The following is a 13,994-nucleotide window of genomic DNA, read 5'->3' as shown; positions in this document are numbered from 1 at the left end:
ACGGTCCAATGATTCCACCAGCGTACAAACCACACCACACAGTGCATTTTTCGGGATGCATGGGCAGTTCTTGAACGGCTTCTGGTTGCTCTTCACTCCAAATGCGGCAATTTTGCTTATTTACGTAGCCATTCAACCAGAAATGAGCCTCATCGCTGAACAAAATTTGTCGATAAAAAAGCGGATTTTCTGCCAACTTTTCTAGGGCCCATTCACTGAAAATTCGACGTTGTGGCAGATCGTAAGTCTATTCATGATGAAATGTCAAAGCATACTGAGCATCTTTCTCTTTGACACCATGTCTGAAATCCCACGTGATCTGTCAAATACTAATGCATGAAAATCCTAACCTCAAAAGAATCACCCTTTATATATATTCTGGGTCGTGGTGAAATTCTGAGTCGATCTGAGCATGTCCGTCCGTCCGACCGTCCGTCTGTTGAAATCACGCTAACTTCCGAGCGAAACAAGCTATCGACTTGAAACTTGGCATAAGTAGTTGTTATTGATGTAGGTCAGATGGTATTGCAAATGGGCCATATCGGTCCACTTTTACGTATAGCCCCCATATAAACGGACCCCCAAATTTGGCTTGCGATTGCTCTATGAGAAGCAACTTTCATCCGAGCCGGCTGAAATTTGGTACATGGTGTTAGTATATGGTCTCTAACAACCATGCAGAAATTGGTCCATATCGGACCATAATTATATATAGCCCATATATAAACCGATCCCCCGATTTGGCTTGTGGAGCCTCTAAGAAAACCAAATTTCATCCGATCCGGCTGAAATTTGGTACATGGTGTTAGTATATGGTCTCTAACAACCATGCATTTGCATTGGTCCACATCGGTCCATAATTATATATAGCCTCCATATAAACCGATCCCCCGATTTGGCTTGCGGAGCCTATAAGAGAAGGAAATTTCATCCGATCCGGCTGAAATTTGGTACATGGTGTTGGTATATGTTCTCTAATGACCATGCAAAAATTGGTCCACATCGGCCCATAATTATATATAACCCCCATATAAACCGATCCCCAAAATTGACCTCCGGAGCCTCTTAGAGTAGCAAAAGTCATTCGATACGATTGAAATTTGGTACGTGGTGTTAGTATATTGTCTCTAACAACCATGCCAAAATTGGTCCATATCGGTCCATAATTATATATAGGCCCCATATAAGTCGATCCTCAGATTTGACCTTCGGAGGCTCTTAGAGGAGCAAAATTCATCCGATCCGGTTGAAATTTGGTACGTGGTGTTAGTATATGGTATCCAACAATCATGCAGGAATTGGTCCATATCGGTCCATAATTATATATAGCCCCCATATAAATCGATCCGGCCTTTTTTAGTTTAATATATACCACGTATGGATTATGTGGTATATATTACGGTGTTAGGAAGTTTTAAGATACCTTGGCATCGGCAAGTGTTACCGCAACCCAAGTAATTCGATTTTGGATGACAGTCTTCAGTAGAAGTTTCTACGCAATCCATGGTGGAGGGTACATAAGCTTCGGCCTGTCCGAACTTACGGCCGTATATACTTGTCACTACTTTTTTGGTGTCACTTTTTTGTTGGTGGAAAATTAACAATTACTGCCATATACCGATAAAGCAGTTCGGTAGTCTATTTTTGTAACAGGAGACATTGTAAACGGTCGATAAAAACGACCTAACGAAAATTTGGTAGTAAAAATTCATTTAATAAGTGTAGCTGAAATTTCGTTAAATGTGCAAGGAAATTAAAGTTGTTAGTACTTTGGCTATTGAGATATTGTTATCGACTGTCCATATTTTCATCTCACAATTATTATATGATCTTATCGATCGATATATTACTCTAGTCCCGTGTATACCTCTCGCGAAATTTCTCTACTCACAAGAAAGGCGAAGCAAACTTCACAAGCTCCTCTTGAAGTTTTCTGACATATGCCTCTCAGTACAGCAAAATGGAGACAATCGGAGACGAGAAGCTTGACAATGTTGTTGCTAGCAAATAAATCTGCATAAGGCCTATGTTCATCCCAAATATTGGTATTAAGCGTGATATACTTTTGATGGCAAAATTCTCCTTAGGACGATATTATCGACCATTTACATTATCTCCCATAACACAATAAATGGCGAACCTGTCTTACCAGCAAAAACAAGGTATGTATACTCATTCGTTACTTGTGAACGAATCTGTAGAAGCGAATCTTTGATAAAGTTGCAGAGCCGCGTATAGAGCCCAAATCGCCTAAATGTCGGTACCTATCTTTAGGCAGAATTTTTCTATTCTATAAGAAATTTATGGCTTTCCAAAAAAAAAGATAATATTTAACTTACATGCCGATAATGAAACTTCTGTTTCTTATACAATCAATAAAAGCAATTCATGGAATTTTTTTCTAACAAAAAAATTGAACTAAATAACTAAAAATAGAACTACTAGAGTTAACAATAAAGCTGAAAGCTTAATCCCGCTGGAAAAAAGAGATTCTTTATTATATTTGGAAATACATGGGTAAACTACATTATCGACATGATAATACATTCTGGTCATAAGCTAAACATAGTCTACAATAACGGGCTGTCACTTCATCTAAGCCGTACCGACTTTTCCGTATTTTAGAAAAGTCGTAATTAACAGCCTGTTTCTGTATGTCGAACGAGTTCAATAGATCGACTGAAATACATAGAAACAGCTGTTTTTTGGTTATAAATTCAGCTGTTTGTTTCCATTTTAGTCGATCGACAGAGCTCATTCGACATACAGAAACAGGCTGTAAGCTTTACGACTTTTCTAAAATACCGCTGAAAAAAGGGAACTCATTATTATTTTTGGAAATACATGGCTAAACCACCTTATCGGCATAATAATACATTCTGGTCATAGGCTAAACATAGCCTACAATAACGGGCTGTCACTATACCTAAGCCGTACCGACTTTTCCGAATTTTGGAAAATTCGACTTTTGCAAATTTTAAAAATGTCAAAGTATCGAAAAACCGAGTTTTTCAAATTTTAAAAATCTCGAAAAGTTAATTTTTTCTAAATCGTGAAAAAGTCGAGAGTTCGGAAAGGCGACAATTCCAATCCATAGCAATTTTATAGCTATTTTTGCTGGCAAAATTCTTAGAGGCCTTGTTATCGATGTCGATATTAATGTCCATGACAATAAAAAATTGAATTAATCGTCAGCTGTGTAGATAACAAAGTCAATATGAATTAGTGTTGGGAAAGTAACGAGTATTTGATTACAAGTACTCGTTACTGACTAATTTTTTGAGTACTCGTTACGAGAAAATGAGTACTCAATATCTTCAATGCCAGTTTTTTTCTTCTAACGGTAAGTAAGTTGGCGGTTTGGAAGTAAAATTCTTGACTTCTTGGAAAGTATTAATTTAAGTTTTCGAAAATCGTTTTATCAGTTAAAATGACACGAAAAGGATATATGGCTTCATATTTGAAGAAAGTGAAAAATTTATCTGATTTCTTAAAGACGTTTGCATTTGAAAAAAAAAAATTGCATTGGGTGTAGGTGGGAGCTTTAATTTAAAGAATCACATGGATCACGTCTCATGCATATAGTATGAATAATAATGTCGTTGATTTCAGCTGGTTCAATCCAATTGTTTTCAGAGAAGGGCCCAAGCTTATTCAAAAACCCATGGAAGATTTCAACATTGGGTCTCACGATAAAAATGATCGCTAAATATTTGTATCCACTGTCAATGGTGGATTTAAAAAGTTTGAAAATTGCAAGCATCAGTAATACACAATGCCATCTAGATATACCCTGACGAAAAAATACCGAATATTGAATACGAAGTTGTAATCTGCTTTTCTATACCGTTTTTAATTTTAAAAAGAAGAAAAAAAAATTGCCCACAATGTCTTTTTTAATTTTTTTTTAAGTAACGAGTTGTAACGAGTACTCAATTCAAAAGTAACGAACAGTAACGAGTAGTCAAAAGTAATCAAAATTTACAACACTAATATGAATGACATTTGCTAAAAGTATGGCAACACTAATTTTGATTTGCTGTCTTGTTTTATTCCGTTAGTTGTGTAGATATTAATGTTCATATGAATGACATTTACAAAGAATTGGCAACACTAATCTTCATATACTGTTTTGACAACATAATATTCGCAATTTCTCTCCCTCCCTCTCTTTCTCAAGCTGATGAGTATTTATTTGGATTATTTTCCATACGTATGTTAGATACATTCTTGACTCTGTTGAAGTGCATACTGCATACAGCAATAATAAAGAATTAGAGATTGTGGCAAAATATATTTTCAAAATAATCGTTGCATTTGAAATTTGTGAATAAAATATTTATGCGTTTTAAAGAAATTTTGTGACAGCCTTGAAAAAATCAATTTGTAGCATACAAAAAAAAAAAAACAAAAGTTAATTATCTGTGCCAGGTTCGTATAGAATAAATTATTATATTCAATTTTTATTTTTTGTGTTATTTTTAAATTCAATCCGATAAGCTAAGCTACAAATATAAAGAAACCCATATATATGTGTATTAATTTGAAAGTCTAGTTTAACAGCAATTTTTTCTATCCGAAATGAATAATTTCTTTTGGCTGGGATGTCCCAAACGGTCCTAAACAGCTGAATTAATTAAGGAAAATCAGCTGGTTTTGGCATATCAGTCAAATGAAACGGTACGTTTCGAATTTGAGAAATTGGCTGTATCCAAATTCTTAAATAATTATAATATTTCCATAAATAATGAAATATAATTTATGCACTTAATAAAATTCATTGTTTTTCAATTGTTAATAAAGGTATTCTAAAATTCTCTAGCAATCTAATAACCAGTTTTCTGTACACGTATATCCATTAAAATAAAATATTACACATATCCATTATAATAGGCTCTACACATTACGCTCAAAATCCACAATTTTCGATATTTGAAATATATTTTAAAAAAGTAAATAACAGTTGAAATCAAGTTAAAGTGGATTTTTGAAGTGTAATGCGAATGCCGTATACACAACTTTAGTATATATGTATTAGGTTTGTATATTCTCATATGAATCAACAAAACAAAACAAAAATATTACCAAAATTATTGGACTGGAAATTTTTTTTGGAACACTGACTAATATGATTGCAATAACAGTAATTAAGCAATTTGCTATTATAAGGCGATTTTACAAGTAAATTAGAAATAGTGGCGGGCTCTTGCTGGTATTGCAATATGTCTGAATTTTTGGAGAATTATGGATAATCCATTAAGAGTGTTTTTTCTTTGATAAAAAATCTAACTTTTGTTTGCTTTCGACAATTTTTTGGAAATTGAATTTTTGAAAAAAATCTAACAGCTTATTGTTCCTCCTTGCCGATTATTATCGCCTAATACCAAATTAATTTTAAATATGTTTTTAACATGCTGATGATATGAGAACATTTCATCATTGCAAATCCTTTCAGAATTACCAGTTTGAATTTGAATATAGAGAAGTATCTTAAATTCACAATAGCAATTTACTGTGAATAATTTGCATAATAAACGAAATGTAGAAGATGAATAAAAAACAAGTATATACGGCCGTAAGTTCGGCCAGGCCGAATCGTATGTACCCTCCACCATGGATTGCGGAGCAACTTCTACTAAAGACTGTCATCCACAATCAAATTACTTGGGTTGCGGTCGATGGCAAGGCATCTTAAAACTTCTTAACATCATTTTCTAAATTGCAAGATAGTAAGATATAGTAGACAAAAGAAAGGTCGATTAAAGACGTATATATTCAGTTCTTGACCGGTATATATAGGGAAGAAATAATTACGAACCGATATGAACTTTCGTGCTGTAATTATAGAGCCAGAATTGAAATATATGGGGTCGCTTTATATGGGGGCTAACAGGTTGGCTGATAAGTCTCCGGTCTGACACATAGATGGCGTCGCTAGTATTAAATGCATATTATGTTTATATAGTACAAACTTTCAAATGACTCGTGTCAAAATTTGACGTAAGTCAATTAGTTTGTGAGATAGAGCGTCTTTTGTGAAGCAACTTTTGTAATTGTGAAAAAATGGAAAAAAAGGAATTTCGTGTTTTGATAAAATACTGTTTTCTAAAGGGAAAAAATACGGTGGAAGCAAAAACTTGGCTTGATAATGAGTTTCCGGACTCTGCCCCAGGGAAATCAACAATAATTGATTGGTATGCAAAATTCAAGCGTGGTGAAATGAGCACGGAGGACGGTGAACGCAGTGGACGCCCGAAAGAGGCGGTTACCGACGAAAACATCAAAAAAAATCCACAAAATGATTTTGAATGACCGTAAAATGAAGTTGATCGAGATAGCAGAGACCTTAAAGATATCACAGGAACGTGTTGGTCATATCATTCATCAATATTTGGATATGCGGAAGCTCTGTACAAAATGGGTGCCGCGCGAGCTTACATTTGACCAAAAGCAACAACGTGTTGATGATTCTGAGCGGTGTTTGCAGCTGTTAACTCGTAATACACCCGAGTTTTTCCGTCGATACGTGACAATGGATGAAATATGGCTCCATCACTACACTCCTGAGTCCAATCGACAGTCGGCTGAGTGGACAGCGACCGGTGAACCGTCTCCGAAGCGTGGAAAGACTCAAAAGTCCGCTGGCAAAGTAATGGCCTCTGTTTTTTGGGATGCGCATGGAATAATTTTTATCGATTATCTTGAGAAGGGAAAAACCATCAACAGTGACTATTATATGGCGTTATTGGAGCGTTTGAAGGTCGAAATCGCGGCAAAACGGCCCCATATGAAGAAGAAAAAAGTGTTGTTCCACCAAGACAATGCACCGTGCCACAAGTCATAGAGAACGATGGCAAAAATTCATGAATTGGGCTTCGAATTGCTTCCCCACCCACCGTATTCACCAAATCTGGCCACCAGCGACTTTTTCTTGTTCTCAGACCTCAAAAGGATGCTCGCAGGGAAAAAATTTGGCTGCAATGAAGAGGTGATCGCCGAAACTGAGGCCTATTTTGAGGCAAAACCAAAGGTGTACTACCAAACTGGTATCAAAAAAATGGAAGGTCGTTATAATCGTTGTATCGCTCTTGAAGGGAACTATGTTGACTAATAAAAACGAATTTTGACAAAAAAATGTGTTTTTCTTAGTTAGACCGGGGACTTATCAGCCAACCTGTTATATACAAAATGGCAGATTTTTTTTACTGTTTGGTAGATTGGTAGAATTCTTGGTGTTTTGGAAGATTTTGCAAAATACTTCTCCTCAACTATGAAATGCTTCATAAATTTTCTATAGAAATAATATTTTGACAACATTTTCTTTAGAAATACAATTTTGACAAAATTTTCTATACAAATAAATTTTTGACAAAATTTTCTATAGAAACAAATTTTTGACAAAATTTTGTATAGAAATTAAATTTTGACAACATTTTCTAAAGACATAAAATGTTGACAAAATTTTCTATAGAAATATAAAATTTTGACCAAATTTTCTATAGAAATATACAATTTTGACCAAATTTTCTATGGCAACAAAATTATGGTAGATTATTTTTGGCTCGAGTGGCAATTGTGACTTTTCTGTGATTGAGGATCGGTTTATTTGGGGGCTATATATATATAATATAGAACGATACGGACCAATTTTGACATGGTTGTTATCGGGCATACACTAGCGAAATGTACCAAATTTCAGCCGGATCGGATGAAATTTGCTTTTCTTAGAGGCCAAATCTGGGGATTGGTTTATATGGGGGCTTTATATAATTATGGACCGATGTAGTCCAATTTTTGCATGGTTATTAAAGACCATATACTAACACCATGTACCAAATTTCAGCCGGATCGGATGGAATGTGCGTCTCATAGAGGCTCCGCAGCAGGGATGGAAAATACAATTTTTAAGAAAGTACAAAAAAGGTATTTTTTGAGCGGAAAGGTACTTTATACTAAATTTCAACAAAAATTTCACTGGAAGATTATTGTAAAGAGACTGAATTTTAAAGAAAATAAAATTTTGACAAAATTTCCTATATAAATAAAATTTTGCAAAAATTTTCTATAGAAATAAAATTTTGCAAAATTTTTTCTATAGAAATAAAATTTTGCAAAAATTTCCTATTGAAATAAAATTTTTACAAAATTTTCAATTGAAATAAAATTTTGACAAAATTTTCTATAAAAAAAAAAATTATGCAAAAATTCTATATAGAAATAAAATTTTGACAACATTTTCTACCGAAATAAAAAATCGATAATATAGAATAGCATTCTTTTTTCGACTAAAACATTCTTGAAGTTCAATAAAATCCTGTTTTTGACTATGTCTTTTACAAAATCGAGATTTTCTTCCCACATGAACATGTCTGTTTTGCCATATTTGTAAAAGACTATTAGCAAATAAAGTTGATAAAGACTTGCTCAAAATATTAAAATATTTTGTCAAAGCCATTGTACCATAAATCTGATATCGACTCAAAAATGTCTACACAAAAGGTACTAAATCCTTCGTGGGGGTACTACGGTACTGACCGGGGTGAAAAAGTATTGAAAAAAGTACTATAGTACTGCATTTTCCATCCCTGCTCCGCAGGCCAAATCTGGAGATCGGTTTATATGGGGGCTATTTATACCATAGGATGGTGGAGGGTATAAAAATTATGTTCATTACATTAATCTCAAAACCGCTACACTTAAGAAATTCATTAGTACTACCGAAAATATCATGAGGTGTTGTTATCGATTTTTAAAAATTTCTCCCATAAGAAATACATGGCAAAACTTTATTATTGGCATGTAAATGAAATTTTTATTAAAGTTACATATCGGGCTTAAAAGTAAACAAACCTGTTTATAAACCTATTGTCCAATATATATATACACGTTTTGCAAGAGGAAATATTTAAGTAAAGCAAAAAGGAAATGAATTATCACGCAATTAACATTGCGATGCACGTAAGGTGGTAATGCAAGACTACCATAATACTTAAACTATAAGTTTAATGTTACTATTTGCTTCTATGTATAATAGGCTCAATTCAATTTGAGATATGACTGTATGCATACATGCATGCAGAATTTTTCAAATGGAGTAGATGAAACATTGTGGTGCAAATTCGACTCAGAAGAAAGGAATTTAACATGTGGTTGTCAGTTAGAGGTGCATGTCGGGAATAAAGCCAGGCTTGCAATACTACTGAAATTTCTGCTACAACCCGGTATGCAGCTCTTGCAAAAATGTAAACCATCGATAACAGCGCCTCACGAAATTTTCGGTAGCAATGTATTTCTAATGGGTGGCGGAAATTTGGCTAGAGGTTCATACCGGCCTTAACGAAATGTCCGCAACCCATAAGGGGCGTTGTTATCGATTATTTACTATTTGCTCCCACGACAAAGCCGTATTATCGGCAAGCAAACAACCAGACAGAGCCCGGTATGCAACGATTATAGAAGAGGAAGATGGGAGATTGGCTACTGAGCACATCAAACCATTTACCAAATTAGTTTAATACTCGAACCAAACGCGTATTCGACAAGTATTGACATTGCCTTAAAATGCAAATAAAAAGAAATTAAGAGCACGAAATAAATTTCCATACCGGTATGCACCTTTTTGCGTGCCAATAACACTGTTCTCACATGTACTTCTTAGGGGAGCAAAATATAAACAATCGATAACAATGTCTCAGGGAATTTTAGGCTTTTAAGTCACGTATGCCTCTTCTCAGGAGTAGCGTACACTTGTCATGAAAATATTTCCAGAAATAAGTATTATTTTACTATATCAATATTATCATAACGATCATATTTTATATCAACTTGTGCACCCCTTACAAATTTAGTTTTATCCATTGGTTACATTTAATTTTCTTATTAGAAAATAGCCACATTTATTTTTCATCATTGAAACCAAATATCTCACCACTTGTGTCAATGTGAAATGTACTCTTATCTAAAGTGGTAGTGGTGTCATATTCAAATGCTACCTATTGCCACCGATCGATACATGTCAGGATGGCCGAGCGGTCTAAGGCGCCAGACTCAAGAGCAATCTTACCTCAGTAAATGGGGTTGTATGAGCGTTCTGGTCCTCTCTGAGGGCGTGGGTTCAAATCCCACTTCTGACAAAATTATTTTTTATTTGATTTTTTATTATTTATTAGATAGAAAATATATCAATATATATTTTTTTTTTTTTTAATTTTTCTCATAACAACTTATTTTCTATTCCGTTTATTTATATTGTGGTTTTAATAAAATATATTCTTTCAATTCAAAAAAAAAAGTTTTTCATTTAAAAAATGTATTTGGTTATAAATATATTTTTTAAGACATTTGTTTATAAAATATTTTTGTAATAAAGCATGGACTTCAACTTCAATTTAAGTAGCCTGTAGCATCACCTTTCCAACAAATTAAATTTTTTTAATCAAACTTTTAATTTTTTGTTTTTAAATTTTATTTTTTTATATTTGCAAAAAAAAACTTTTTGATTTTTTTGCTTCAAATTATTTTGAACTAAAAAAAAAAACAAACCTATTTTTCATTTATTTTTTCATAACTAATGATTGTTTTATTGGATTTAATTTTCAGTTAACTAAAATTCAAATTATTTTGAACTAAAAAAAAAACAAAAATATTTTTCATTTATTTTTTTCATAACTAATGATTGTTTTATTTCATTAAACTTTCAGTTAACTAAAATTCAAATTAAATTTATTGTACAGTTTAGAAAAACGTTAAAATTTGTTTCTTTGTAATTTTTGTTATTGTAAAATTTTTACTACAAAATAATTTTAACTAAAAAACAAAACTAATTTTTTTTATATATTTTTTTAAATCTCTATTTTAGTGAGAAATATTTTTATTTTAATAAAAAAAATACAATTTTTCTTATAAAATTTTTGATTTATAATTTCTCTATTAAAACTTTTTTTTTATAAAATATGCTTTCATATTATTTGTTTATTACAAAATGTGTTTTTTTTTTTAATAAAAACAAATTTAAGTAGCCCATGGTACGAACAATGAAGACATTTTTCCAAGGAAATAAATTTTGATTTCTTGTATTAAATAAAAACAAATATTTGTTTTATTAAAAACGTTATAAAATTTTTCCAAGGAAATACATTTTGATTTCTTGTATTAAATAAAAAAAATATTTGTTTTATTAAAAACGTTATAAATTTGTTTTTTTTTTGTAAAAAAATAGTTTTTGCAATTTGCAATTTATTTTTGTATTTTGTTTATGAAAATTAACTTTTCCATTTTTTACTACAAAATAATTTTAACTAAATTTTTTTTTAACTAAGAAACAAAACTAGCTTTTATTATTTTTTTTTCATATCAAAATATTTTTGTAATAATATATGGACTTCAACTTGAATTTAAGTAGCCTGTAGCATCAACCTGTCGAACAAATTCAATTTTTTTTTAAATTAAACTTTTAATTTTTTGTTTTTAAATTTTATTTTTTTATATTTGCAAAAAAAAAACTTTTTGATTTTTTTGCTTCAAATTATTTTGAACTAAAAAAAAACAAACCTATTTTTCATTTATTTTTTCATAACTAATGATTGTTTTATTTGATTTAATTTTCAGTTAACTAAAATTCAAATTTTTTTGAACTAAAACAAAAAAACAAAAATATTTTTCATTTATTTTTTCATAACTAATGATTGTTTTATTTCATTTACCTTTCAGTTAACTAAAATTCAAATTAAATTTATTGTACAGTTTAGAAAAACGTTAAAATTTGTTTCTTTGTAATTTTTGTTATTGTAAAATTTTTACTACAAAATAATTTTAACTAAAAAACAAAACTAATTTTTTTATATATTTTTTTAAATCTCTATTTTAGTGAGAAATATTTTTATTTTAATAAAAAAAAAATACAAGTTTTCTTATAAATTTTTTGATTTATAATTTCTCTATTAAAACTTTTTTTTTATAAAATAGGGTTTCATATTATTTGTTTATTACAAAATGTGTTTTTTTTAATAAAAACAAATTTAAGTAGCCCATGGTACGAACAATGAAGACATTTTTCCAAGGAAATAAATTTTGATTTCTTGTATTAAATAAAAACAAATATTTGTATTATTAAAAACGTTATAAAATTTTTCCAAGGAAATAAATTTTGATTTCTTGTATTATATAAAAAAAATATTTGTTTTATTAAAAACGTTATAAAATTGTTTTTTTTTTTTTTTTTGTAAAAAAAATAGTTTTTGCAAACGAACTCAATTTTTTTTTGTACAAAGTTTTTTTTATTAATGTTTATTTTTGTATTTTGTTTATGAAAATTAACTTTTCCATTTTTTACTACAAAATAATTTTAACTAAAATTTTTTTTTTAACTAAGAAACAAAACTAGCTTTTATTATTTTTTTTTCATATCAAAAAATTTTGTTTTAAATATTTATATTTTAATAAAAAATATTTTTTTTTAATGAGTTCTATAAATATTTAGTACTTATATTAATCTATTGCATTTTTTACAATATTCGTATTAAGTGTTTGTATGAACGTAATATTTTTATACCCTTCACCACTACTTTGGTACAGGGTATAATAAGTTTGTGCATTTGTATGTAACGCCAAGAAATAGTGGTCATAGACCCATCTTTTAGTATACCGATCGGCTTAGAATTAAATTCTGAGTCGATTTAGCGATGTCCATCTGTCTGTCTGTATATGTAATTTTGTGCACAAAGTACAGCTCGCAATTTAAGTCCGATCGTCCTCAATTTTGGCACAGGGCCGTTTCTTGGGACAGAGACAATCGCTATTGGTTTTGGAAAAAATCGGTTCAGATTTACATATAGCTGCCATATATATTTATCCCCGATTTGGTCATAGTTAGCGTGTTTATCAACCGATTTTCTTGAAATACCGTACATCCAAATATTTTATGAATCTCGAAAATCTTGCAAAATATCAGCCAAATCGGTTCAGATTTAGATATAGCTCCCATATATATCTTTCGTCCGATTTAGACTCATGTGACCACAGAGGCCAAAGTTTACTACCGATCTTAGTGAAATTTTGCACAGAGGGTAGAATTGACATTCTACCAATGCTTGGTAAATTTGATTGAAGTCGGTTCGAATTTAGATATAGCTCCCATATATATCTTTCGTCCGATTTGAACTTATATGGCCACAAAAGCCAGAGTTTTGCCGTGATTTGCTTCAAATTTTGCACAAGGGGTACGTTTGATAGTATTATTAAGTGTGTTAAATTTTGTTAAAATCGGTTCAGATTTAGATATAGCTCACATATATATCTTTCGCCCGATTTGGACTTATATGGTCTCAAAAGCCAGAGTTTTACCCTGACTTACTTCAAATTTTGCATAAGCGATACTTTTAACGATACTATTGTATGTGCTAAATATGGTCAAAATCGATGCAGATTTAGATATAGCTCCCATATATATCTTTCGTCCGATTTGAACTTATATGGCCTCAAAATCCAGGGTTTTGACGTGATTTGCTTCAAATTTCGCACAAGGAGTACGTTTGGTAGTATCGGTAATTGTGCCAAATTTGGTTGAAATCGGTTCAGATTTAGATATGGCTCCCATATATATCTTCCGTCCGATTTGCACTCATATGACCAGGGGGCCAAAGTTATACTGCCATTTACGTGAAATTTCGCATAGATAGCAGAATTATTATTCTAACTATACATGTCAAATTTAGTCAAAATCGGTTCAGATTATATATAGCTCCCATATACACGTACACCAGAGTTGGGGAAATATGGTAGACTGTTACACATTTTAGACCCATTTTCAATGGAAGTGTCCTCGAATTAACTGGATAGCGTTAGCCGATTTAAATTTTAATTCTAGAGATTTTGTCGAAGTAAAAAAATTGTCTCCTTTATGTTATATAGCTTCCAGCAAATGTGAAGTAGTTGAGATGGTAACACAAATTTTGGCCTACATAGGGGTGAAGGGTATAATGTAGTCGGCACCGCCC

General features: G+C 31.4%; 1 protein-coding gene and 1 non-coding gene across 2 annotated transcripts in view; both read left to right on the top strand.

Moving 5' to 3' along the window:
- Positions 1-4,230: 4,230 nt before the first annotated feature.
- Positions 4,231-13,994, top strand: part of LOC142240060 (alpha-tocopherol transfer protein-like) — a 37,129-nt gene continuing 27,365 nt past the window's right edge. The window contains exon 1 of the mRNA XM_075311781.1: positions 4,231-4,431. The gene's annotated coding sequence lies outside the window, so the exon portion shown is untranslated. The remainder of the gene's footprint in view (positions 4,432-13,994) is intronic.
- Positions 10,015-10,133, top strand: TRNAL-CAA (transfer RNA leucine (anticodon CAA)). Its single transcript has 2 exons — positions 10,015-10,052; positions 10,089-10,133. It is a non-coding gene; the product is annotated as a tRNA-Leu (tRNA).

This window comes from Haematobia irritans, chromosome 5, assembly GCF_050003625.1.
Source record: "Haematobia irritans isolate KBUSLIRL chromosome 5, ASM5000362v1, whole genome shotgun sequence".
In the NCBI taxonomy this organism is placed as follows: Eukaryota; Metazoa; Arthropoda; class Insecta; order Diptera; family Muscidae; genus Haematobia; species Haematobia irritans.
This window is presented reverse-complemented; position numbering and strand designations above follow the sequence as displayed.